Raw genomic sequence first — 23,553 nt, 5'->3', positions numbered from 1 at the left:
TTGGGACACTATTTGGGAAGTAGAAGCCCAGGAAGGAGAGGTGACTTTCATGAGGTCAACAACTCACTAGTGGAAATATGAGAAGATGGCTTTTGATTCCCAGTTCAGGCCTGTCTACCAACTCTGAAAACTACTAAGAAATATAACTGCCCCCTAAAAATAACATACCATTTGTATCCAGGAAAAAGAGTCATGTCTGAACAGGCAATGGTCCTATATCAAAAGAAGACAGCTATTTGGGCCCAGAAGCAACGATCAGGCTGCATAAAGAGCTGAAGTTGCTGTTCTTTTCCCATGACTTTGTTAAGATTTATGGTGTACATGGGAAATCTTGGTCCAAGGTCCTATAGGCAGCACTGGATCGGATCTCTAAGGAGTCCCTACAGCTATGAAGTTCTTAACGTCTTTATTTCCTGGGAACAGCTGGACTGACCTGACTTCAAATATCTGGTGAGTTTCTGAAGCTTTTCTGTAAGGAATGAAACTTCCTAGTTTGAAATATCCAAACATGATAGATTTGAGCAAAGCATACTGAGCTGTAACATTACATTAAAAAAAAAAAAAAATGAAGTAGGTTGGAAATTATGGAAGTCTCTGTAAATCCTGAGGGGAAAGATCATCTTATTTCAATACTGTCCATTCTTAGTTGCAGCACTGATCGGTAGGACCCACTGCCAGTTTTTGTATCTTTCTTTTTATTCTTTCAAATCAAAGCTGTTAATCAGCTGCTGGAGACTTCCTAGCATTGCAACACTCTTTCCTTCAAGAACCAGAGAACTGTCTCAATCCTGACATTAAATCAAAGGATTATCATATTTGACTAGCAGAGCTTTCAGATGAGTAGTAAGCCAATTAAAAGAAAAGAAAAAAATAGAAAAAAAAAAAAAAAGGAGTTTTTCACTCCTGACATCCTGGCCTGCAAGCAGCTTTCCTTTGAAATGGCAAGAAGAAACGGTTCTCAAACATACTTTCTCACATGCTGCCAACTGCAAAGGGAGTATTTTTCAGGGGATGCTTGTCTGGTCTGACTCGGACTTGTTTCAGGGTGTGTCATCATTCCTCCAAGAGGTTTGGCCTGGGCAAGTCTGCATTCATTAGGAATTTCAAAAATCCAGAGCTGGCAGCCAGTGGGAGGTTTTTCTACACGGATGTGCACCTCCCACGTGCTCTGGTCACAGACACGACTGGGCTGGTAAGAGGGCCTGACGGAACCGTGCCAGGCCCAGACACAAGTCTTCCATTCTGACACGGAGTGCTGCCAAGTGGGAAGGAACCACATCCTTCCTCATCCTAAGTCCCCTTCTTAAATCGAGTAGTTGTTCAGACAGGGGAAGCACAGGGGGGAGGGAGGAGGAGACATCACTAGTTGGTGTTAATTATAACAAGGGGAAACCTTTATTCCCAATATCAAGTTTCTAAGTGAATTCAAGACAGAATCTCAAGGCCGGAAAGGCCTTTAAATGTCATTTTGATTCAAACTCCTTTTTCCAATATTCAAATCTCCCTGTGACATCCTTGCCAACTAGATGTCTAGGCCCTCTTTTAATATCTCTAGTGATGGTGAACTCATTACTAATTTAGTTTTCATATGGCCCTAATTGTAATAAATGTCTCTTTATGTTGAGCTGGACCCAAATCCCTTGTCATGTCAACCTACTTATCCTGGATGAAGTCTTTCGAGCCATGTTGGGCCTATGCTTCCCTCTTTCACAGACACCTACGGGCATTCAATACAGCAATTCCAGTATTTCAAAGCAGCATTTCCATAACTTCATGGAACTTACTTTCAAAACTAGGAGACTAGGGGTTTTTGAAAGTATTTGTTCCCTTACTCCCCTCTCCAACCCTCAAAGTGAGAGAAACATACCGAGGAAATGAGAATGTCATTAAAACAGAAGGAACTATCATCAATTGATTAAGGCATCTCCCATGCTGCCTGAGCCGAAAAAGGAAATTGAAAAAGGAGAAAAGGAAGCAACAAGAGGCCAGAAACACATACGGGCTGGCTCAGTCCAAGCTGAGTTTCTAGGGAATTGTCAGACACATCAGAGTACTAACTAAACACCTGTTATAAAATGTTCAGCTGTACGTGTAAGCAAATTGGATAAAGGCCATGGGATACATGGCACGCCTCAGCACAGGGAGGCAAAGCACAGGGTTTCATCATGAGCTTTAGAGCCATATAGACCTGGGTTCAGGTCCTTCTCCACAGCTGTACAAGCTACTTAACCACACTGAGTCTCAATTTCCTTATTGGTGGACAGGGTCAGTAAAGCACCTCACACGGAATTAGATAAGATGATTATCCCAGCACTATGGGAGGCCGAGGCGGGCAGATCATGAGGTCAGGAGATCAAGACCATCCTGGCTAACACGGTGAAACCCCGTCTCTGCTAAAAATACAAAAAATTAGCCGGGCATAGTGGCAGGCACCTGTAGTCCCAGCTACTCGGGAGGCTGAGGCAGAATGGCGTGAACCCGGGAGGCAGAACTTGCAGTGAGCCGAGATTGCGCCACTGCACTCCAGCCTGGGCGACAGAGCAAGACTCCATCTCAAAAAAAAAAAAAAAAAAACAAGAAAGATGATTATATGAGGTAATTTTGTAAAGCACCTGGCACACAGTAAGCACTTCAATTTGTTAGCTATTATCCTTTTCTCCCCTCATTACTAGAAGGCTTGCCTTTGACTCGCCCAAACTTTCCCTACATACTGTACCAAATACTAGGAAGCAGAAAACCCACATATCTGGTAGAGAGCAATTAGGCCAAAACTCACGTGTGAGAACCAAGACAAGAGAAGCAGCATGATACCAGAAGGTGCACGATGCCAGAGCTAGAAAGCCAGTTACAGGTAGGTTTGGCTGACTTTATAAACACAGCATATTCCTCTGAGGCCTTTCTGCAAAGCCAGAGGTTTAGCCTCTTTGGCCCCAGCAATCTAGTATTCTTTGAAAACGATTACACGTACTCCATTTAATGGCAGCTGCGAAAGCTTGATTTCTATTGCCTCCTCCTGTTCCCCTAAGTCCATGTCTCAATATCACTAACTACAAAAACCCTAGATTCCCCACAGCAAGAAGCTGGAGTAGTCACCCGATTTCATGTGCCCTACGGATCTCTTTAGGGGGGCAAAGGGTGCATTGAATGGAGGATATATTATGGTTTCTTAATTCACTTGCTGCTGGCTGTTGAAATCTTAGGTGATACAGCACTGACTGTAAGTGTGTGTTTTAAGTAAGTCAAGACAAGTGAGTAGGTTCAGCTGTGTCTTGACAAGTAGGAAGCCAAGAGATATGGTTGGTTTTTAAACATTCAGGAGTACGTGCGGGAAGTGCTGACAGGGAAGACTTATGGAATGACCTAATTCAAAGATGTGTAGATTTCCTGAGGGTGTTAAGGTATCCACTCAGGTATGCTTTTGTAAAGAACCCTTTCCTCTTTACCCTGTGTTTGGTGTTCTGTGCTTTGAGGAAAGGCAGTAAAAATACTTCTGGAAAGTGAGGAAACAGAACAGCTGAAATTCTAACACCTGGGTTACAAAAAGCCTCTTCTTTGGGTGGAAAGAGATCTTTAAAGTGAGAATGTCCAAAAACTATGGATGGATTTTTAAAAATTATTATTATTATTGTTACAGACAGGTTCTTGCTCTGTTGCTCAGGCTAGAGTGCAGTGGCACAGTCCAGACTCACTGTAACCTCAAACTTCCAGGCTCAAGGGACCCTCCCACCTCAGTTCCCCAAAGTGCTAAGATCGCAGGTGTGAGCCACAGCGCCCAGCCATGAATGGATTTAGAACAAGGACACAGCATGAACAAAGATATGTCCCAAGATTATCAGGCAGTGGTGCATAGAGTGAAATGGGAAGGTGAGCAATAGAATGGTGCCCTTTGAATATACAGAACACCAATGAGCTCTTGAATCATCAGGGGCTAAGTGGCCACTTGATGGTCATCACAACCTCTGAGCTTCAGTTTTTTCACTTGTAATAATTCAGATAAAACTGACCTTGCAGAGCTGTTATCAAATCAAATGAGATAATGAACATGTAAGTGGTTTGTAAATTGTTGGGCACTTGGATACATATAAGGGAATACTGTTGTCACCACTCAGTAAAGCCCCAAAGTCTTAATTTACTATGTAATAAGCATTTGTTTTTATAGGATCTCTACTCTCAGAATGATACTGACATGATTGCATAAACCAATTTCATTTAAGCCGATGTTCTAATTGCATATACACTTCTTCTTGTTCTTCACCTACTAGAAGCAAACTTATCAGGGAGTTTTTAAGAAGAGTTATCTAGGCATACCATAAGGGCATTGGAGTCGACAATAGCAGCCATAGGTGAAATCACTTTGGCTTGTAATGTACACTAGCATTTTTAATTCTCAGAATGGTCCAGAACATCTTATGATGACTCTGGGTCACCTCCTTAAGTGAGAACAGAAGAAAGTTCTGGGAATGCAAATTTTCCACCTTGCTTATTATAATAGAATCCTCATTAATTGCCCCACTTATTCCCTCTCTAAGCCAGATCTAAAATACAGATCTGATTATGCCCCTCCCTTACTCAAGAATATTCATTGTGTCTCCGTGTCTTATAGGATGAAGTATGAATTTCTTAACAGAGCATTTAAGGTCCCCAAAAAATAGTGCCTCCTTGCATTCAATGATGATGTATTCACACATCATCTCCCGGTCAAACTGGGCTCTCTCCAGGGAAGGTTCCTGTTTCCCTCCTTCACTTTATGTTTTCATTATCTTCCCTCTCTCTAAGACAAAAGTCACTTCTGTTTCTTAACTGTGCCAAAATAGTTAAACCGGATGATGTTTCCTAGAATTCCTTACTCTCTGTGGTTCCAAGTTAGGGCTGCCCATAGAGAACTTTATTCAGAGGGTCCGTCTAGGCCTCTAGGTAGTACCGCAGCTCACACACATTGTTGCTGATCACTGGCTCACCTCCCGGATGGGGCAGCAGCCAGGCCCACTGCTCTTTCTTTTTCTTTTCTCTTTTTTTTTTTTTTTTTTTTTTTGAGTCGGAGTCTCGCTCTGTCGCCCAGGCTGGAGTGCAGTGGCACTGCGATCTTCGGCTCACTGCAACCTCCGCCTCCTGGATTCAAGCAATTCTCCTGCCTCAGCCTCCCGAGTAGCTGGGATTACAGGTGACTGCCACCACGCACGGCTAATTTTTTTTTTTTTTTTTTTTTTTTTGAGGCAATCTCACTCTGTCACCAGGCTGGAGTGCAGTGGCGCAATCTCAGCTCACTGCAACCTCCTCCTCCCGGGTTCAGGTAATTCTCCTGCCTCAGCCTCCCAAGGAGCTGGGACTACAGGCGTGCACCACCACACCCAGCTAATTTTTGTATTTTTAGTAGAGAAGGGGTTTCACCATGTTGGCCAGGCTGGTCTCTTGACCAGGCTGGTCTTGAACCCCTGACTTCATGACCCGCCCGCCTCGGCCCTCCCAAAGTGCCGGGATTACAGGCTGAGCCACTGTGCCTGGCTGCCCACTGCTCTTTCAATTCCTGCCAGATGTTCCCTTTAAACTCCTCCAAGTCTGAAGCCAGGCAGATGTGAAATTCCATGGCTAAGAGCACCAATCTCTCCTGCAGAACACCTATATCATCAAACTAGAGACCCGGGAACTCCAATCTTCCTCTTCCACGTCACATCCAGATTTCATTTCTGACTGTCTGCCTACCACAGGCAGAGGCAACAGCCTCCAACAGACTTCCTAACCAGTGCCTTCTCAGGATTTCTTAACTGTTCTCTGATCTCCCAAATATCCTGCCCTAGGCCTTCAGTGCCCAGCTTCTCCCACAATTGTAGCTCTCTCTGATAAATCGCACAATCCATATCATTCACTCACCCCTGGTCAGACCGTAATTCATTTACCACTTCTTCTTACCAATCTCTCTATCTCCAACCTGCCCATCACTTCAAGATTCACTTTAAATACAACTTCCTTATAAAGCCCTTCCTGAGTTACACAATTGTCTTTCCTTTGAAATACCAAAATGTTTTATTACCTTATATATCTTTTCAAAGTACATTATGTCTTCTCATCCTATTGGAAATACTGTATACATTGTATTATAAACCCCTGTGTATGTTTCATCTTTCAGTTGTGTTTATTTGCTTTTTAAATTCTCTATATCTCACCAGTGTCTTGCCTACAGAAGTTTCTCAGAAAATGCTTATTGTCCAAAAGAGTAAATGAATTATCCCTACCAAGACTCCCTTTTTATTAACACAGGCAACTGAAACCCAGTGTTACTACGTGTGGTATCACCTCACTTATATGACGACTGTTTCTATAGCAGCCATAACTTTTAACTTCCTTACCTTGGAAAAGAGTCTCTCTAGTCCACATTCAAAGCTATGTATTCTTATTATATGCCCGGTCCAACAAATTCATTACCCAGCTCCCTGGTCTACAGTAAAGTAGAAACTGTTAATTGTATGGGGAATGGAGAGCCAGATGTGCCAAAAGCAATGAGAACTAGCAGACAATAAGAGAGAGAAAGGCCAGCAAATTTATGAAAATCAGACTACACAAATTTAACAGTATATCAGTCTGGGACCATTTAGTATACAAGTAAATGATCTCACCTCAATAAATTCCAAAGGAATTACAGTCCACTCCAATTAGCTGTCCTGCATAACTAAGATTAAGTAATGCTCCATATTTTAGAATAATCTCCTTCTGAAATTATTCTTAAAGCAAACATTTAAGAAGAAAGGTATATATTGAAACTTGCAACTTAAAAAAATCCTGCAGCAGTTCCCATTCTCAAAGAGAGAAAGATGAAAAAGGAGATGCAATTCTTTTCTCATGTATTCATTCAGCAGATATATAGTGAATGCCAATTATGAATCCGGCACCATTCTCGTGTGTGTGTGTGTGTGTGTGTGTGTGTGTGTGTGTGTGTGTGTAGACTTTTCCTTAAAATAATTTATCAAATAGTGTCAGGAACATTGAAACATCTGAACTTTACTTGGAAAATGTAGAAGGATAAAAGTTACACCTTTTAAACATCCCATAACAAGAACAAAAGCAAAAAAAAAAATGTAAATAAGTACCATATTGGTTCCCTACAAAGAAGCAAACAAATGTAATCCACAAAATAGAACTCAGCTCATTGTTACCAGCTTCTTCCAGGTCAAAGTAAACTGTCAACTGGAATGAAACTTCCTGCCTTCCACATGCAACCTTTGCCTCATTTCTCTGCCAAATGTGTCTTCACTGCAGGAGAGGTCCCTGGAGACTCCAAAGGTGTTGAAACGCTGTGAAATTTGCTTTCAAAGAAAAATGTGGCAAAACACAAGAAATATTTGATTTTATCACCACAGCCCTGCAAAACACACACAGAGGCAAGGATGTCACGCATGTCACTTTATATTTTTATTTTTTAGTTGTAAATTTGGTTTACGACTAAAATTTGTATATGGCTACAGTAAGGATTGAATGAGATAATGAAACGAAAACATTCAGCACAGCTCCTGGCACACAAGAGGCACGGGATCAATAGTAGGTCCTAAACCTCCAGCAAGTTCTGTAAATTAACCTCATTAAGTGTTATCTGGGGCAAAACTTAGTCTTCTGCTGTTTTTTTCCTTGTCACCCAAAATGCTCCGGGATCATCGCTGGAATACAAAGTAACTTTCCAGCAAGGTGGATCCAGCCTAGGGAGATAGATAGGCAAGGGTGGAAGTGCTGCCTTTAGCTATGTCAGATGTATGAGGAAAAAAGGGTGGTCACACAGCACCTTTTGCTCTCATGTTGTTCTCCAGAACTGGCCTGCCTTCCTACAAGAGGGCCTTTCAGAATCCACACTGCATGCCCTGCTGAGGGCACGGTGCCAGAATGAGCCCTGGAACAAAATTAACATCACTGATTATATGATTGAATCTTTGGCTTTGATTTTTAAAAGAAAATTAATAAAACAAGCACAACTAAAAAACTGCCTGGTACATAATTGTAATCATGTTTGAGGAGGTTATTTTAGTTCAAAAAATAATAAAAACGGTTCAGATAGACTTAGCTCTAATTATGTTCCAGGAACTGTGCTAAGTGCTTTACATGCATACCTCATGTAATCCTCACGACAGCCCTACGTTTGTGCCAACAACATAGATGAAGAAACAGGTTTAGAGACGTTAATAATTTTACCGTATCACAGAGGTAGTGAGTACCTTCTGCCTGCTTAGGTTGTCTCAGTCTAAAACCCACGTTTTTTATCACTATTTGCTAATGAAATGATACAACTTGAAAGAATAGATCATAGATTAATTCACTGATTCAATACACTTATTGAACTATTCCTTCATATAAGGCACCACAAAGTAAGTGGGACAAATAGAGGTGAATAAATGTGCAGGTTTACTATTTACAATCACAGAGCAGAATAGTATAACGATTAAGCTTGCTCAATTTCCAAAATTGACGCTACCACTGATCAACTCTGTGACTCCAGGTCTCAGTTTTGTCTTGTGTAAAATGGTGATTATAACTTCACCTGCCACATACAGTTATTCCGAGACTTCAAAAAGAAATTATTTATAGAAAATTTGAAAGAGTCTGGCATATGTTATCAAGCTATTTTAAACTCATATTATGAAGAGGAATATATGAGATTATATGTGCATGGGCCCAGTAAAAACATCACAGAAGAGATGACCTGTAAGTTACTTCTTGAAGAGTTAGGTACCACTTAAATTTGTAGAGTCAGAAAGAAGAAATTGATCTTGTATGGAATTTAATTTGCCTTTAACATGCTTACTCTTCACTACAACAGATTGCAGAAACTGGTAGCTGAAGTTTCATAAGGAAATAGCTCTAGGTTCAATGTTTTGGGGAATTGATTACATAAAACACCTACACAAGAACGGTAAAATTTCCAGCTGAATTGAATTGAGCAATAGTGCATACATTTCCATCCATTACTTAATGCATTTGGAAATAAGAATGGTATCATTTGAGAAAAAGCAAAGCCACATATACATATATAGGTTTTCCCTATTTTAGCTGGGTTTTTGTTTTCCCCTTTGAAATGTTCTAATGGGAACAAGAGGCTATGAATGAAACATCAATGAAACCAAATTGTCTTTCTCATCTGTTCATAACAGCCTACATCATGAAATCAGAGCAGTTGGTCTTCTCATCTTATAAATAAGTTCTTCCATTTTCCTTCACTCTCTGTTCAAGCTTCTAAATACCTTTGACCTGGTCATCATCCTGCTTCTGTCTTTTCAGTGACTTCCTGCTACCCTTTGCGTAAAAGCCAAACTCCTCACCATAGCCTGCAAGACCAGTCTGACCTAGCCCTTGCCTATCTTAAAATCTTATTTCCAGCTCTTCACTGCTTCTTACTTGGCCCACCACCTCCGTGACGACCTCAGGCCTATCCCGGGTCCTTCTCAGGCTTTTGTCTTAGTTCAAATGTCAGTTTCTCGGAGATCACTTCTCTGACTACTCTACTTAAAAATTGTCCCTCTTCTACGTCCCTCCAACGTTGGTTGCTGTTTTAATCTTAGCCTTTCATTTCTTGTCCTGAAATCACTTCTATTTCTTCTGTTTGTCTGTTGTCTCTTGACTCATATGTACATATTTTCATCTTTCTCCCTATCGCTATAGCAACCTAACAAGTAAACACTTCAACACCTCTGTTTCCTCAGGTAGCTTTGAAAAACTCCTAAATATGTAGATGAATAGACACTTATACTTATTTTTACATACACATATATATGCATGTACACATGCATATATACATGTACACATGCATATATACATGTACACATGCATATATATGTACATAGACATAAATTATTACTTCAATATTTAAATATATACTCAACACTCCAAGAATACACACATACACTTACATATACATATGTATATGTATGTATGTAAGTGTGTATACATATGTGTGTATATGCGCATATATGTATGTCAAATTTTATGTCAATATTACATGTATAATTTACTGTCTTATCAGGTTCTATCACTTTCTACTTCTTGGGGACAAATAATCACACTAACCTCTATCCATACACTTATTTATTTATCATTGCCTCCTTATTGGCCATTTGCTATTTGCTAGAAACTATTTTAGGCACTTGGGATACAGCAATAAGCAGATCAAGTGTCCCTGTCCTTGTGGACTTTATAATCTATTGGAGGTGAAATAAAAAATAAGAAATGAGGAAAGGATTTCTTATTCAATAAATAATGCTGGGGTAACTGGCTAGCCATATGAAGAAGATTGAAATTGAACCCCTTCCTTACATCAGACATAAAAATTAACTCAGGATGGATTAAAGACTTAAAACCCTGGAAGACAACCTAGGCAATGCCATTCTGGACATAGGAATGGGCAAAGATTTTTCATAATGAAGACACGAAAAGCAGTTGCAACAAAAGCAAATATTGACAAATAGGATCTAATTAAAGAGCTTGTGCACAACAAAAGAAATGATCAACAGAGCAAAGATAAAACCTATAGAATGGGAGAAAAATTTTGCAAACTATTCATCTGACGAAGGTCTAATATCCAGCATCTAGAAGGAACTTAAATAAATTTACAAGAAAAAACAACCCATTTAAAAAAAATGAGCAAAGGACATGAACAGACACTTTTCGAAAGACATACATGAAACCAGCAAGCATATTAATAAAACATCACTAATCATTAGAGAAATGCAAATCAAAACTACAATGAGATAACATCTCACACCAGTCAGAATGGCTACTATTAAAAAGTCAAAAAATAACAGATGCTGGCAAGGCTGCAGAGAAAAAGGAACACTATACACTGTTGGTGGGAGTGCAGATCAGTTCAACCACTGTGGAAGACAGTGTGGCAATTCCTCAAAGACCTACAAAGAGAAATACCACTCAACCCAGCAATCTCATTACTGGGTATATACCCAAAGGAATATAAATTATTCTATTATAAAGACAGATGCATGTGTATGTTCACTGAGCACTATTCACAATAGCAAAGACATGAAATCAACCTAAATGCCCATCAGTGGTACACTGGATAAAGAAAATATGGTACATATACACCATGGAATACTATGCAGCCATAAAAAGGAATGAGATTATGTCCTTTACAGAAACATGGATAGAGCTGGGGACCATTATCCTTAGCAAACTAACAGACGAACAGAAAACCTAATCCTGCATGTTCTCACTTAGAATTGGGAGCTAAATGAGAACACATGAACACATAAAGGAAAACAACACACACTGGGGCCCATTGGAGGGTGATAGGTGGGAGGAGGGAGAGAATCAGGAAAAATTACTAATGGGTGCTAGGCTTAATACCTGGGCAATGAAATAATCTGTACAACAAATCCCCACGACATAAGGTTACCTATGTAACAAACCTGCACATGTACCCCTGAACTTAAAATAAAAGTTAAATTTTAAAAATAGACTAAATAAAATAATAAAATAGTATGTGTAAGCTTTATTCTGTGTACCAAATGCCACAGAATAAAGGAAAAATAAGAGTAGGGTAAAGGAGATCACGATTTCAGAGAGCAAGCAGCCCTATTCCTGCTTCCCCTACCCCAACCCATGCAAATTCATGCAATCCAAGTAGGCTTCCCTGAGAAGATATTGAACAAAGACTTTAAGCAAATCAAAGAGTTAGCCAAGTAGTTATCTAGGACATTTAGTCAGAGAGGAAATAAAATGTAAGTTAAACAAAGTCATGCAAGGTATTTCAAAGACTGGCTGATACAGTAAGTAAAACTGTGTTTTAGGCACTTCATATTTATTAAATTACTTACTTCTCCCAATGAGTAACATAGAAAAGTTGAATAACTTCCTTAGGTTTACACTGAGGGAGCAGAATTTGAATCCAAATTCAAATCCCTGCAATATCCTGCCTCTCAGTACTGAAAATTCTAATCCACTGATTCTTAGATTTCAGTGCAGAAATCCTAGATATCCACTCATTTCAGAAGCTATCCACATGATTCTGATGTGAAAGATCCATGCACTGCAATTTATCACTGGTCTAATTCCTCCTACACATGAAAGATTCTGAGATATTTTAAGGTAAATATTACATTCATTTCCTATCCTTTGCCATCCCAATTGTTTGCCAAATTGTGGTACATTCTCTTAGACCAGCTGGGGCATCTACTTGATATACTCCCCCTCTCCATCTGAGATTCATCAAATGAGAGAGGCTTTGGGTAAACACCAGCACTGAATGAAGAGGAAGGAATGAATATTTACTGAGTGCCTTCTAGGTGCCAGCTATTAAGAGCTAGGGGCTTAATATATTTTATCTTACTTGAGCTTTACTAATAAATAGAGATAGGTAGATAGATAGATAGGAAGGAAGGAAAAGGAAAGAAGGGAAGAAGGAAGGAAGAGGAACAAAGGGAGGGAGGAAGGAAGGAAGGAAGGAAGGAAGGAGGGAGGGAGGGAGGGAGGGCGGGCGAGCAGGCATGTTTATTTCCATGTTACAGATGAGAAAACTAAGTCTGGACAGGCTAAGCATGCAGTATCTAGAATTCAAACCCAGCCCTGATTCCGAAGCCAGCCTACTTCTTACTATCTACTCTATCCATTCAATCTGCTGCCCCCACCACTGTCTCACTCTGTAATTGGGAAACTGAAGTACAATCTTCCAGAAAAGTGCTACTTAGTGTGTATTACCATTCTCAAGTCTCCATCATTTCTATAAACAGAAACAACTCACATTTTAATGAGAGTCAAGCTTCTTCTGTGGGCACTAAAAGCTCAAAAGAAGAAAGCAGAAAATGTGTACTCATAACGCTAGAATCCAAACTAAAGCAAAATATTTTATCCTTTATTTTGTTGTAGAAAACTATGGAGATTAATGGTGATACAGAACTTGCTTTTTTTTAAGAAAGGCTCTATTATCATTTCCCAGATATTAAATGTACATATGCCTAACCGAGTCATCTACTTTTTCTTCCCATCCCCAAACCTGGGTCCTGAAGGGGATGGGGCAGATGGGGAATGGTCTGTAGGCCAGAGTAATGTGGCAGAATCACATCCTTAAGGACATAAAGGGGTCTTTATGGATCTGACTCTCCGTGCAGCATTCAGTGGTAATTCTCACTGAGGCCAATGAGATGCCTCCTAAGACATTGTTCTACAGTCACAGATTCATAAAACACTCTACCTTAGACATAATAGTTTCCAAATTGCTCATTTTGGGGGTGAAAGCAAGGAGTCTGGAGAAGGAAACGCAACTAATCAGGACCAGGGCTGATTGACTGAGGAAAAAACCAAAACAAAACAAAACATAATTTTGGAGTTAGAAAACTAGGGTCCAAGTCCCAGTTCTACTATTTATTAGCTGCTTTGCCATAGTAAATATGTAGCCCCTTTGAGACTCAGGATGTAAAACATTAGCAACACCTGCCCTGATTACCTTAGAATTATTGTAAAAAAAAAAGTTATATGTGTATACATCTGTATATACAATAACAAGCATTTTGAGGACTTGAAGTTCTATATAAACAAAAATTGTTATTATTTCAACCTGGATCTTTCTTTTTCTAATTTAGTATCCATCTGGGCATGCAATGGAACAATTCTCATTGCTGTTGTTAATTGTAATAGAGGTTAAAATCCCTATGCATAAGCCTCTTAACAAATGTCATGGCATATGATTGACACTTACCAAAGGCCTGACAAGATGGGTTTTATTATCCCCATTTTACAGATCATAAAAATAAGGCAAAGAGAGATCAAACAATTCAGCCAAAGTCAAACCCAGGCAGATCAGTTTGACGTCAATGTCCACGATATTATGGAAACACAATTTTAAGTTGCCATAACATCTAACCATACTGGCGTTAAGAAACTGCTATCAACGAAAGGAACATTTCCAGACATAATGCTTATAAAATGACTGCTTCTCATTTCTATTGCCATTAGCATTGATTGGCAGAGGAGGAAGCCATGTAATTATGAGGACTTTTGTGCCAGAAAGGTAGAAATCACAAGCATCTGCTGGATATAAATCAGACATAAAAGGTTACCTGTTCTTATTTTCAACAGAAAATAATAGTTAAACTGATGTAAATTCTTCAATGCTTTTAGAAATCTTGAGATTGAAGCTCATTGCAGCTGCCCACTTCAATGGAAACTTCCTACTTTCTCTCTTTCTCTTCCTACTTATTTATGACACTTGACAGTGGTCTTGCTGTCAATATATGCAAACATGCACTTCAGCATCATCCTTCACTATGTTTTCTGCAAAATGCCCTTTATTATTACGACAGAAACAGGTTTTCCCATCATTGAGCCAGTAATGTCTAACCTTCTTGGAGCCTATGACTCCTTATCATTGTCTGATTTTGTGACCAAAAAATTAAAGGAAATTAAAACTACTTTATTAGTCTGTAGAGGCAAACTTTGACACAACTAATATTACTGATAAAGCACAAGAAATCCAGAAAGTCAATTTTGGGCCTACTGACATAATATGAACCCATCATCCATTCAATTTTGCCCTTCTTATACATGAGTCACTGCGCTAGGCACAGGGCAGAATAAACCATATCCTCAGCAGATATTTTAAGGTAAATATCACATTCATTTCCTATCCTTTACCATCCCAATTGCTTGCCAAACTGTGGCACATTCTCTTAGACCAGCTGGGGCATCTACTCAAGATACTCCCCCTCTCCATCTGAGATTCATTAAATGAGTAATGATTTGGGTAAACAGCAGTGCTGAATGATGAGGAAGGAATGAATATTTACCAAGTCCCTTCTAGGTGCCAACTATTAAGAACTAGGGGCTTAATATGCTCTATCTTTCTTTAATTTCACTAATAAATAGAGCTAGATAGAAAGGTGATTGACACACAGATTAGACAGATAGAGACATTTGTAAGTCTCTCAGCTGATGGCATGGCTTATTCTGTCCTGTGCCCAATGGAGATGAACAAAAACAAAAGCACAAATTACAAATTCCTGGACCACAGTAAAAAAAAAATAACAACAATAGACATAGAAGATGTTATATGCATTTAAATGGGTTTTGTGAGCTGGAGAGAATCAAGAAAGGATTGGAGCAGTATGTTTGGAAAGGAAAGAGTAGAAGAGGAGAAGACAGAAGCTGAGGTAGTATGACGTGAGGATACAGAGATGGGGCATTTACGAATCTGGTTATATGAGTTTCCAGATTTCACGGTGTGGTATCTAGTAAATATGCTGTAGTGGACCAAAAGGCTTTGCACTCAGGCACACACAGGTTCCAATCTTTACTAATTGGGAAAACTTGGGCAAGTCTATAAGTCTCTCTGAGCCTCAGTTCTTTCATTTGTAAAAGGCAAATAATAATATGTATCTGAGAGTTATTTTTATGTTTAAATGAAATGACAAAAGTACATGTGCTGATGAAATGCTGATTTCTCTTGCTCATTTTTGTTTGTTCATAAAAATACATCTCCAGGGAATAAAACAATAAGAGTATTTTCTTTTTACTCCCCTTTCTCCATTTTAGCTTTAACTTTTGCAAATAGATGTGATTACAGAATCTCAAAGTTGAAAGGAATCTTAAAGATACACAATGCATTATAGCAGAAGAAATTTAGAGATCATCTAGTTCAGCTCTCCCACATTTTAGTCCAAAGGTAAAGATATTTCTCAGTCACAGGCAAGGTAGTACCAGGATGAGGACGTAGGATGATGATTGGGTAGGTCATTGGTCTTAGTCTAAGTCCTCAGTTCTAGTCCAGAGGCGGGAAAATTGGAAGTTCTTCCTAACTCTAGAATAAAATGTGTAGATGAGTCTCAGCATCATGTCTTGCTTTGTGCTGTTACACAGGCTGATATGGTTTGGCTCTGTGTCCCCACCCAAATCTCATCTTGTAGCTCCCATAATTCCCACATGTTGTGGGAGGGACCCAGTGGGAGATGATTGAATCATGTGGGGTAGGTCTGTCCCATGCTATTCTCGTGATAGTGAATGGGTCTCACAAGATCAGATGGTTTTAAAAATGAGAGTTTCTCTGCACAAGTTCTCTTTTTTGGCCTGTTGCCATCCATGTAAGATGTGACTTGCTCCTCCTTGCCTTCCACCATGATTGTCAGGCCTCCCCAGCCATGTGGAATTATAAGTCCAATGAACCCCTTTCTTCTGCAAATTGCCTAGTCTTGGGTACGTCTTTATCAGCAGCATGAACACAGACTAATACAGAGGCCATGCTACGTAACTCTATGAGCCTCGGTTTCCTAAAAAAATACACAGGATTATTGTGAGGATTGAATGAGATGATATATTTAAGATACTCAGCACAAATAATGATGGAGACAAGTAAAGAGTAGCTGTTAAATTATGATGATCGTAATTTGACAGACTAATACATTGAAGGAGTTGTCAGCAGAAGACAGAATCAGTGTTTATTAAATGTTTTCTATGAATAAGATGTTGAAATAAATAGGGACTTAAGCTTCTAAGCAGGCGTCAGTGTCCCTATTTCCTAGCTGCAGAGCCAAAAGATCATCTCTATAGAATAATTTGCCTCAGATTTCAGCTAGACTCTCAAAATCCACACTACCACAGCTGCTAGAGAGAGTTAGAATAAAGTCAGACCAAAGGGATGTCTCCTAACAACCCTATCAGTGTAAACCATGCATTATCATTTAAAAAAAAAAAAAGGCAGCAAATGAATGGATAACCTGAATTTACCCACCAAAATATCACTTACCAAATGTTCTGTAACCTTCCTATTCTTTGGTGTTTCTTTTTTCTTTTCTTCTTCTTTTTTTTCTACCACAGAACAATTTCCAAAATGGGCAAAGAGCACAGTAGGTGGCTCTCTTTAATATTTCACGGGCAAGGCAACAGTGACTCACCAGATCCTACATCTGTGTCACCAGCAAAAGCCTGATGAAGTTGTGCAACAAAAGAAGCTGTGTATAGGCTGGAGATAATCTTTGTTTTTTCTACATCCTCTGATTTCCTCAAGCCACGTTCTGCTTTCCTAACCGTGCCAGGTAGGATGATGCTAACTGCTTACCTGTGGGAGCAAACATATGCTCCAAAATGCCAAAAGCAAGGAGCAAAATGTTTCTTCTACAACTGCGTTTGCAAGTCTGTGTGCTTGCTACAAAGAAGAGGGATCTAATGGCCTATGAGAAGTCTCAGTAGATGAACAGCCCCACTGCCTGGGCCAGAAACAGATCCCTTCATCTTCCAACACGAGCCTCCAGCCATCACTTTCCACAAGGAGGACTGAAACTCCAGACAAGTAATCAGCACCACCAGGAAGCAGTGGTCTCTTTCTGCAAATGCCACCTTTGCACATTGTTCTGTCTACTCTACTCAGTACCCACAAAATTGTCAAAAAAAAAAAAAAGTTGAATAATGCCATGGACACTCATAACATTTGTTGCTCCATCTTCTTCCCAGGCTTTGAACTAGCATGAGGATGGCAGAGGGAAGAAACCACTCACAACAGGAAGAAAAGAGTGATGTAATTCTGTACTTTATGTCTTCTTAGTTAGTACCCTTTCTCTTAGGAATCAAAGGTGTATTACATCAAACACAGGAGAGTAGGAAGGTTGTCTTCGAGACCATTGCTTTAAATACCCTCTTAGGACAGTTGGCCCCACTAAACTCTACAGAACTGTGCTGAAGGATTGTTCTCTTAGCAAGGAAATACCCACTTTTCAACAAAAAGGATATCCTGAAATAACCAGACAAATAAGGTCAACCTTGTAACTGAAGTAAATTGTTAAATATCTCATTGGTGAGGAAACAGAGTGTGATGGGAAATGCCCTAAACTAGACATGAGAAGGTGTAAACTGTATTCCCAGAGTTGAAACATACTAACACATGACCTCTAGCAACTTTTCATTTCTCTGAGTCTCATTCCGGATATGTTCTAAATAAATTGAGACTAGCTAAGAAGAGATATCATTTAATGAGCACCTATTCACTACATTTACTTGACATTATTCTATTGAATTTATTCTTTATACAGATTTTTAAGGTAAGCATTTTTTTTTCCATTTTAGAACTGGATAAAACAGAAACTTCAAATGATTAAATAAACTGCTCAATATCACCCAACTACTCAGGCATGAGAGCTGGAATTTGAAATCAAGTAGGTCTGACCACAAAACCTGGGCTCCTTCCTCTATTAATATTCTTGCCATGTCCTCCCAGGGCTATTGCAAGTAACAAGGAGTATCATATATGCAGAATGCACTTTGGAAATTTTAAAGTTCTATACATATATATGGTTTTGGTAACAAGTAATAATCTGTATAAAGATATGGGTATAATTGACCAACCTTTCTTTGAAGAATCAGAACCAAAGGAATTAGCTTTTAATCTCCCTTCCATCCTCATGATCTGACCTTATTTTGAACATTTTCCTTTTCCCCCACAAGGCCCCTGTCTCTCAGGCACACAGTCAGTCATATCCCAGCCAGCTCACCACAATGCATGTACATGGAACAAGCTGATGGAAGCAGGTGATCCCATCCTTTACTAATGTTTGGTGCAGGAGGTACCTAAGTGGGCACCACTGGGCTCTTATCTTCCATCAAGATGTATCACACTCTGTTCTCAAGCACTTATCAATACTGCATGCAAATGCTATGGACTGTGAAGGAGGCAGCCAACTACAAATGCTGGACACTCAATTTAAGGACTCATGGCAAAGCCAGTAGGTAGTAGTAAATCATTGCATGAAGTCCATCAGAATAAAATCAATTGTCATGAGGAGGGTAAGGGTGTAGGAGGGAATTCATTTAATTTTAAAATACCAATAATACAGGAAGACTAGTGTGGGCATGTGAATGTCTGTGTGTTCGTGTTTAAATAAGGTAAGTTTGTGTCCAGAAGGGTCTGCATTTAGCAGCATCTCTGTACAATCCAAAAGAAATATATGAGAATTTTGTTTGTTTTCTGATACTAGATGAAAAATGTAAGGTTGCTCAACTGACCTAAGAGAGCAAGGATAGAAGGCTTAGAATAATCTGTAACATAGCTGCAACTTCCAACTTTCTCTTCTTGTCTTTCTGCCTCTCATCCATTTCAAGACCCTCTTTGTCAATAAAGGATGTCTCAGATCAGGGCAGTTCACAGGCCTGAGGTTTGACCTAAAAACTAGTAGGAAATTCATATCACCGAGAAACATCAATTTTACATTTCGAGCTAAGCATCCATGATCCACATCACATATGGACAACATTCAGAAAATTCTTATTATAAAAGAGCTGCTCAAATTCAAAAGAAGAAAGACACCACATGTACAGATTGTTTTAAAAGCCTCTGTAAGGTAGTATGAAATCACCTTTCTGAAAACCCACTGTCTGCAAGGTTACTATGTAACAATATTTACAATAGTTGCCATTAGTTTTGAACCAACCAGATGCCAGGCCAGGCACTGTGCTAAACATGCTACTTGAATGATCCCATTTCATCCTCCCAACTACCCAAAGGGTTCATTGTGACCATTATAAGTCTCCATTTTTCGGCTGAAAAAAAAAGGAAGAAAGAAAGAAAAGAAAAACCTGGTATCAGAAAGGTGAGATAACTTGCCCAAGTTCACACAGCTAATACATGGCAGAGCTGGAGTCAAAACTCAAGTCCTCTTTCTCATCCAGTAGCTAAACCAGGGATCTGTACAGCAGAGCAGCAGAATGCTTCGCGTGGCGCCCTGGTTCACAATTTCACAACCAGAAGGTGGAGGGAAGACAGGCTGTGGGCTAGCTCTTAAAGGAAACAGCAGAAGTTTGCTTTTATGTTTGTGATTTTCTCTTTAACTCAGCTTCCTTGCTCCCTCCCAGTATTTGGAAGAGGGAAGGGGCTCTATGGTTCCATGAAGCCAGCTCTTCTCAAGTGAGGGGCACCCTGTGCCCCACCGGGCCACTAGCTCCGCTTCCTCCGGGGCTGGGAAGAAACAGTACCATAGGAGGTCACTGGCGCCCGGGCCTCCCTCCTCTCTCCCCGTGCTCCTCCAGAAGCTGGTCCGACACCCTCGGCAGGGGCATCTTTCTGAGAAAGCAGGTCAGGGGAAGAGGGACTGAGGCTGCAAGCAGCATTTTCCCAGGCTGTCACAGCTCCGGGCTGAGAGCGACGTGATACCGAGTGGGCATGCTGGGACACACCGCTTCCTTCTGTCCTCAGCGCTTCCAGCAGCGGTCTGGAGAAACCAAGGAGGAGATGGGGGCGGGGGGTGGTAGCGGGGAGAGGGCGGTGAGGAGGAAAACAAGGGTAGACCCCTCAAAGGGCTGAGGATGGGGGCGGCAACGAGCAGACGTCCCACATCTGCGTTACTTAAATCCCTGCAAAGCAAAGGTGGGTCTCCGAACGTTTGGGTTCGAATCCGGGCTACAGTCCTAACTAGCAGTATGACCTATCCCAGCCGCTGCCTCGTTCTGTGCCTCAGTTTCCTCTTCTGTAAAGTAGGAGGGTTTAACGATAGGATCTCTAAGAATCCATCTACCCTGAGATTCTGCGGCTTGGTGACTTCAGAGCCCTCACGGCGGCGCGAGACTCACCTTTCTTGGGAAGCTGAGAGGGCGCAGCAAAAGCAGCCGGAATGGGTGCAGTGTCGCCGGGCACTGCTTCTTTCCGCGCCTCTGGCCAAAGCGGACCCTGGAGACCTGGATCCCGGCAGTCTTCCCCAGTGAGCCTCTTACTTTCCGCCGCACTTTCTTTTCCCCCTTTGGGGCTCCTCCCCCGGAGCGGCGCGATTGGCCACGGCCTCACGGCTCAGGCCCCACCCGCCGCCTTGGCTCGCGATCCACCCGCGCTCTGGGCTTCCAGGAGCTGCGGCCGCCGGGCGGCGCCCTGAACGGTCCCGCCCGCCGCGAGGAGGAGCGGCGCCGGGCCCGCCTGCGGACGGATGCAAGGCTGCGCTCGGCCCCTTCGGCTCCTTGCCACCGCCTGTGCGGGCTTGAGCGCGCTGGGAAAGGAGAGGGTTAGTCCTGTAGCGCAGCTTGACACGCTGCCAGGCGCTGTGGGAAGCTACGCCCCTCACTACACACCGTGGCGCACACATGCGCTCATTGCAAGATCGTGCTCTCGCCGTTGAGATCGGTGCCACCCTGCCCTTTCTTCCTGTCTCGACGTATTTAGCAATCATGCTGCAAGGCCTTGAATCAATTCAGACTACGTGATTTTCGCAACCACCCTGTGCCGGCACAGAGCGCGACAGGATGTAGATACGATCTCCGCAGTCCTGAGCTCTTGCTATCTTGAACTGACATTCATATGAGCAAGCAACAGGACATGACAGCAAGACTAAATCTATATTGTCCACTGGTAATATACCCATTGCCTAGCACAGTGCCTGGCACAAAGTAGGCACTCAATGCATGTATGGTGAACGAATAAAAGAACTAATAGGTTACATAGAAGGAAATAATCTCAAAACAAATATTTGCCTTCGTTCATTTCCATTTCCCCAAGTTTTTGCAACAGGCTTCCTTCAGCTGCCCTCTGCCACTCTAGATGGTAGTCTGTAATATATCCCGAGAAGCGTTATAAAGGCTTTCATTAAGTCATCTTTCTTGTTCAGGCACCTTCTGCTGTGTTCCTACTGCTAGTGCCTCATGATTTTTCCTGACTGGCAAGGCCCTTCATGACCTGTCCCCATTTCTGAAACCACCTAACCAAAGCCACCTACCACACTGACGAGTCTTCTCACATACCTTGCTTATCACATCTTTTCTCCTCCTCCTACCTAACTGAATCTTACTAATTTATTTTCAAGAATCAAGATTCAGAGAAAGCATTTAAGGAAAAGGAGAAAAAAGACGTGAAATAAGAAAAGGGCCCAGGTGAGTGGGAAGGAAATGAAACCAGCAGATGCCCGTGCTGCTAAAGGTGCACAGCAGTACGAAACTCAGAGGCTGCCCCTGCCCTGGCGGAGCTTCAGTTCCTAAGGTGAAATATCAGTGTAATTGCAGCCATAGAAATGTTTATGATACTTTACTTCTTGATATCACTTATGAAAATTAATTGCTCAAAATTTTTTATTTATCTCTGGATACCTGGGACCCAGCACCTGCTCACAACATTGCCACTGAACCAAAGAGAAAATAATCCAAAAGAATTTAAAATGTTACCTGTATGCAGCAACAATAAAACTTTTTCTAATTTATTATTCATTCCTTAAACATATTCTGGGCACAGACTTTTTATATATGTAGTACACTTAAGCTTTTTACACAGTGCTTACAAAATAAAAAGGTGCAATCGTAAGGACTTTGTGTATATTAACTCAGGTAACCGTCAATACAACCTGGAGGGTGCTATTTTTATCTCCAGTTCATAAAGGAGAAAAAGGGAATTTAAGTTACTTGACCAAGGCTACAGGCCTACAAGTGGAGAATACAAAATGAGACTAGAGACACTCGACGTTCATGCTCTCAGCCGCTACACAGTCTCATGTACTACCTAGAAGCCAAACAGATGCTAGGAATTCAGAATTGAACCAGATGTAGTCCTGGACATTGAAGGGCTACTCATAGCTTAAGGAAGATAACATTAAGATGAATAATCCTATAGACAAATATTCATAGTATATTGTAGTTTGAACACAATATAAATGGCTGGAAATGAAAATGATTAGTTAACCAATGCTGTCTATTCACACAAAAAAATATTTGCATCATAACTATCATATTATGGAAATATGTCTACAAAGAAAAAGGCTTACAAAATAAAAAGGTTGAGTAAAAGCTGTGGAGAGATCAACTCCAATTGAAAGGAATGTGAAAAAATGTTGATATGTTAGGATTATGGAAATAATATAAACATCTCTTTTTCCTTTTACGTTTAAGTGAAATAAACCAAGCACAGAAAGACAAATTTTGCAAATTCTCACTCACACGTGGGAGCTAAAAATTAAAACAATTGAACTGAGATATGAGAGTAGACTGATGGTTACCAGAGGCTGGGAAGAGTAGCAGAGGCAAGGGAGTTGTGGGGAAGGGGGATGGTTAATGGTTGCAAAAATATAATTAGCTGGAATGAATAAGACCTAGCATTTGATAGCATAACAGAGTGACTACAGTCAACAATAATTCATTATGTATTTTAAAATAAGTAAGAGTGAAATTGGAATGTTCCTCAAAGAAGTGGCAAATGGTCCAGGTGACGGATACTCTGTTGTCATTACCCTGATGTGATTATTACACATTGTATGCATATATCAAAACATCACATGTCACCCATACATATATACACCTATTATGTACCCATAATAATTAAAAATCAAAAAATGCTATTCTAACAATTGAGAAAAATATTTTAAAGCAATACGCATTAAATATCCATCACATACTAAACATTTGATGAATAATAGTTGCCTAAATGAATAAATGAAGCTACAAATTCATTGATGTTAGTGACTAATACCGCTGGATGTGTAGAAGACACACAATAAAATATTTTGCAATTGATTGAAGTGTTTGGAAAGGTATTATTATTGTCTTCTTCTCCCAGCTTTTACCCTCCACCTTTTTTTTTAGGTTATCTTTAATTATCTTGCTGTAGCTATAAGAGGCATCAGGAGTTTG

At 40.6% G+C, this 23,553-nt stretch overlaps 1 protein-coding gene across 6 annotated transcripts in view; it reads right to left on the bottom strand.

Moving 5' to 3' along the window:
• Positions 1 to 20,695, bottom strand: part of IL1RAP (interleukin 1 receptor accessory protein) — a 143,652-nt gene extending 122,957 nt beyond the window's left edge. For 3 of the 6 annotated variants that reach the window (XM_003256658.3, XM_030822982.1, XM_003256656.2), the window contains exon 1: positions 20,527 to 20,666. The gene's annotated coding sequence lies outside the window, so the exon portion shown is untranslated. Of the gene's footprint in view, positions 1 to 20,526 lie in introns of all 6 variants that reach the window. The other 3 variants (XM_012510558.2, XM_003256655.2, XM_003256657.2) reach the window with 2 other exon arrangements.
• Between the last annotated feature and the right edge of the window lie 2,858 nt (positions 20,696 to 23,553).

This window comes from Nomascus leucogenys, chromosome 11 (assembly GCF_006542625.1).
Source record: "Nomascus leucogenys isolate Asia chromosome 11, Asia_NLE_v1, whole genome shotgun sequence".
NCBI lineage: Eukaryota > Metazoa > Chordata > Mammalia > Primates > Hylobatidae > Nomascus > Nomascus leucogenys.
This window is presented reverse-complemented; position numbering and strand designations above follow the sequence as displayed.